Raw genomic sequence first — 5,663 nt, 5'->3', positions numbered from 1 at the left:
ATTTTCTGGAACCCTGGGGATGAGTGTGCCAGCTTTGTGAGGTCATAGGGTCTGCTTTGAGGTGGTTTCTTCCAGGTTTCTTTTCTCCTGGCCCCTCATCTCCAGCTGGGTTCTGGGTCTCATCCCCCAACACCTGCTTCAGGGGCCTTGGTCCCTTTCCTTTGTCCCACCTCTCCTTCACAGAGGTGAGCTTTCTCAGGCTTTCCTATAAACACTCACGAATGCCCCTATCTTACATATCCTTCTAACCCAACCCCCACTTCTCTCCTTCCTTTCAAGGTCAAGAATTTATCTCCATGAAAAGACGGACCTCCATTTACTGTCTTCATGTGCTTTTGGACTTTATTCCCACCAAGGTCTAGTTTCATCCCACTTCTTCACTGGCCTGTAACATCTGTGACTTCCTGTTCCCTGTATCCTGACTTTGCTTTGGGGTGCAGGAAACAGCTCTGTGGGGGTGTCCCCTAGCACGGTGCCCAAGCATCCACATGCTGAGATTAGTAGGGATCGAGTCTTCTCTTGGCTAGCTTTGCCCTCTGCGTCCTGGAAGCCCTGGTGCCCACTGACAAGGGTGAATCCTGCTTTCCCTGCTTCCTTGACTGTAAGCCATGACTCCTTGCCCAGGAGCCTCCATGAAGAAAACCTTGGATGCTGGCTTAGGTTGGTGGCTGAACTGTCTGATCCTGCAGCCGCCTCCATTGGTACCTTCCCAGGTCTCCTTGTCTCTTTGCGTTAGGGCCTACCAAGGGAGTTCCTGGCCAGTAGTGACAGCTCCCAGGTTATAGCTTTTCCCTGAGTCAGGGAAGAAGTAAGAGAGCCCAAGCCCCTAGCATCTACCACTTCAACTCCTCAAAGTATTATTACCATCAGCCCAGTGACTCCATCAGGCTAGTTCTGTTCTGTACCACTTTCGTTACCCTCATGGTCATATTACTTCAGGGCCCCTTGCTATCTTTCCCGCCATGAGGAAAAACTTGGTTAGGGCACTTTGTTCCACTCCTGCAAATTACTAGGGTTAAAGGAATGGGGAGGGGGTGCCCTTCCTTCCCACGAGGGCCTCGGGCTCCTCATTCCAACTTACCCATTCTCTTTCTGGCAACCTTCACACTCTTGTTAATCTCACAGAGGGTGTCATTTTGCAACATGTGGTTGCTGCATCATGGATCCCTTTCCATCCTTGTCATCCTTGGCAGATGTTTCTTGGTTTCTCATAAGCTGCTTTCTCCTGAATGACCTCTCTCTCCATGCATTCACTCTCTGCCTTCTGTGAAGACTTCTCTTCCTCTATTTGTCCCTGACATGTTGGTGTCATCCATTGTTCGATCCTTACCCTCTTCTCTTTTTAAACTACATGTTCTTTTTAAAAGCTCTATTATGGGGGCGCCTGGGTGGCGCAGTCGGTTAAGCGTCCGTCTTCAGCCAGGTCACGATCTCGCGGTCCGTGAGTTCCAGCCCCGCGTCAGGCTCTGGGCTGATGGCTCAGAACCTGGAGCCTGTTTCCGATTCTGTGTCTCCCTCTCTCTCTGCCCCTCCCCCGTTCATGCTCTGTCTCTCTCTGTCCCAAAAATAAATAAACTTTGAAAAAAAAATAAAAAAAAAATAAAAAAATAAAAGCTCTATTATGGTAACACTTAACATGAGATCTATCTTCAATACATTTTTAGGTGCACAGCACAGTCTTGTTAACTACAGGCAATCCATCATCCAGCACGTCTCTAGAACCTATCCATCCCATGTAACTGAAACATTATGCCCATTGATGAGCACCTCTCCGTGTTCCTTTTCTTCCAGTCGCTGGCAATTACTGTTCTACATGCTGGCTCTACGAGGGTGAATACATTAGACATCTCATATAAGCAGAATCATACGGTATTTGCCCTTTTGTGATTGGTTTCTTTCACTCAGCATAATGTCCTCAATGGTCACAGGTCACATATTCTTGAGGGATTTTTTTTTCTAGCCACATGACTTCAATGTCCATCCATTGCAAATGACTTCCAAATTTATGCAATGGATGTGTCCTCTCACCTCTACCCCCAGCCTGGGGAGTGTTAAAGTGCTCAGTCTTCTCCCATAGAATGGATGACTGGGGAGCTTTGCTAGGTTTTTGGGGTCCTTGGGGGCTCAGGATTTTCATGGGGTGTTTTGCCAGGGGGAGTGGATCCTGACACAGTGGTTTGAGGGGGTGAGTCTCCGAGTCTAGACCCACTGGGTGGGAGCTGTCCTTGCCCACAGTCCTGGGGTAGGTCCTACAGGTCAGTCACTGTGTATGGAAACTCATGTGTTCTTTCTTGACTTCTCTCCTAAGTGGCATTGATCTGGGGCTCAACACCCTGGACCTAGAGGCTGCTCTCATCTCCTTTTCCATCCCTCTCAATTTTCTCCTCATAACCACAACTCTCTGTTACATCAGAAGCTCAAACTAGCTTAGACCAAGTGAGATTTTATTGTTGCACAGAAGTAAAATGTCTTAGGGTATATTTAAGGTGAGGCTAGATCCAGGTGCTCTCATCTGTATTCGTTCCCAGGATCTTCCCTGAGATTGTCCTTTGCCACCCCCTTCCTAAAATGCACTTTTCACTTCCCTCATCTGGCTAACTCTCATTGATTTTGCAAAACTCAGCCTGCACATTAGCTCTTCTGGAAAGTCTTCCAGATCCTTCTTCCCCAGGGTGGTTAGGCATCCCTCCAACTACTCCAACCAGCAACTTGTGGGTCATTCCTGACTGCCCCTCCCCTGTTCCTTCCCAGACATTCCAAGCTCTACTAATGTTTTCTTCTATTTATTGAGCTCCTTCACTTCAATCCCCATTGCTACTACCCAAGTATATCCCTCATCAGTTTTTGCCCCCACCCCCATCACCCATTCTCTACACTATTGCCAGAGTAAATAAACATACAAAACAAGTCTGATTATGGGATGGACGCTGGCAAGAGGGAACTTGCTAAAGTGATCATAACGTCCTGCATCTTGTTTTGAGGGTTGGTTACTCCAGCATGTATCCTCACTTAAGATCTCTGAATTTTATTTTATGTAAATTCTATCTTCCCTTTTTTCTACACACAAATATATAACACACATAAAGTTGAACTATGTCAGTTTCTTGCTTCAAACTTGCAATACAATTGTTGCTCACAGAGTAAGCCCCAAAGACTTCATGAGGCTTAAAAGGCACTGTAATGATCTGGATTCTTCTTTCTTGTCCAGTCCATCCTGGTGGCTATACCCACTGCCTCCGGGCCTTACCCATCCACACTTTTCCAGTCCTCCTCTGTCCTCCCTCCAGAACTTTGCATACACTGTCTTCTCTCCTAGAACAGTCTCTCCTCCCTCATTCTGCCTCCATCATTCTGGTTCATGTCTCAGCTTAATCATCTCTTGCCCGGGGAAAGCTTTCCTGAGCCCTTGTGACATGGTCTATGGCACTAAATGCATCACCAGCAGCACTTTGCACATTGTAAGTGTTCACTTAACCATTTGAATGATTAGTTTTAATGACTGTTTCCCCCTAGATTGTAAGTCATGAGAGTATTTCATTTTATTGATGACTATTTTATTCCCTGTTCTCCAAGCCATAGTAGGCTTGTTGAATGAATGTGACTATCTTTGTCATAATGACAGGACATTTCACCTGTTTATTGAGGGCCTCTCCTTATAGCTTGCATGTCCCACAAAGACATGGACAATGCCTTCTTCCTCTCTGGGGCCCTGATGCCTTGTGTAGGGCCTGGATGGTGGCTAGTACTCAGTAAGTGTTTGTTAGTTGAATAATTGAAAGCATCATGAGGTGATATTGACAGGAGAGAAAGAGGTTATGGACCTACCTATGAACGTGGCTCATTTTGGCCACACCCAATGTTCTTTAGTTAAACATGGACTTTTCTCAGATCTCCCATGAGATCCATACAAAAGCCACAGAGTCCAGCACTCTTGAACTTAATGGTACTTGATGTGCCTTTTCTTATTTACTGTTTGTGGAATGAATGTATGCATCTCAGCTCATCTATCTTACAGGCCTGTTTGGTCATAAAAACAACAAAAAACAAAACAATTTCATGTACTTACCAAGGAATGCTGAAGAGTACTTTCTGTTAGTAAATAGAGTTATATTCCAGGAGCTTTAACTATCTCTTTTTAATCCTTGCAATAATTCCATAGGATAGATATAATAATGGTCATTCTCATTTCACATATGAGGAAACTGAGGCTTAGAGAGACTAAATACCTTGTACAAGATCACAAAACTAGTGTTGAAACCTTGACCTTAACAGTTGGCCATACTAACAGCCATTGCAGATTGCCGGATTCAGTAATTTTCTAGATAAGACCTGGATGTTTATGTTCACAGACTCCAGTTAGTGTTCGAGTAGAGTTTACATAACTGCTTCCTTCAGAAGACTATGATATACAGTATAACCTGGAGATTTCAGCTATGTTTGAGTGATTCAGGGCAGATATGATCATTATTTTTCTTTTCATCCTTTATCACCAACTTTTTTTTGTAGTAGTTACCATGTTACATTAGATCCTCAGACCTTATTCATCGTATAACTGGAAGTTTGTGCCCTTTTACCAACTTCCCCCTATTTCTGTTTCCTCAACCCCAGCCCCAGAAACCACTTTTAAACTCTCTGTTTCTATGAGTGTGACTTTTTTTTTTTTTTTTTTTTTAGATTTCACATATAGTGAGACCAGGCAATAACTGTCTTTCTGTGTCTGGCTTTTTTCACTTAGCATAATACCTTACAGTTTTATCCATGTTATCACAAACAGCAGGATTTCCTTCTTTCTTATGGCTGAATAATATTTCATTACACACACACACACACACACACACACATCATGTTTTCTTTATCCGTTCACTCATCAGTAGACACTTAGGTTGTTTCTATATCTTGGTTATTGTGAATAATGCTGCAATAAACATGGAGGGGCAGATATCTCTTTGATATCCTGTTTTATTTATTTTGGATACATACCCAGAAGTGAAATTTCAGGATCATACATGGTAGTTCTATTTTTAATTTTGGGGGGGAATCTTCATATTCTATAATGTTGATCAATATTGTTTTTATCACCTTCATCATCATACTAAGACATGACTGTGGATCCTAGAAGTACAAAAAAATACACAGTAAAGTCATATTTTAACATATCAAATATTAAAATTAAAATATTTAATATTTAAATTAAAATCAGAATATTTAAAATATTTAATATTTAAAAATACTACATCTGGAAGGGAACACAAAGGTATTCTTGTCCATGCCCTTAAATTTCCAGATAATGGAATGAGGCCCAGAGCAAAGGGAACATCACTAGATATCAGAGTTCAGACTGGAACCCAAGGCTCTGACCCGATATTAGTGCCATTTCATCTACGTTGTGTTACCTGTCTATGATGGTCAGTTTTATGTGCCAACTTGACAGGACTATAGTACCCATTTAATCAAACACTAATCTAGGTGTTGCTAAGGTATTTTCCAAGAGTGATTGACAGCTGTAATTAGTTGACTTTAGGTAAAGGTGACTATTCTTGATATTGTTGCTGGACCTCTTCTAATCAACTGAAGGCCTCAAGAAAAAAACTGAAACTTCCTGAAAAAGAAGAAATTTTGCTTTAAGACTGCAGCACCAACTCTTACCTAAGTTTCTAGAATGC

The sequence above is a fragment of the Prionailurus bengalensis genome, chromosome B1 (genome assembly GCF_016509475.1).
Source record: "Prionailurus bengalensis isolate Pbe53 chromosome B1, Fcat_Pben_1.1_paternal_pri, whole genome shotgun sequence".
Lineage (NCBI taxonomy): Eukaryota > Metazoa > Chordata > Mammalia > Carnivora > Felidae > Prionailurus > Prionailurus bengalensis.
The sequence above is the reverse complement of the archived record's forward strand: the minus strand, read 5'-3'. Positions refer to the sequence as shown.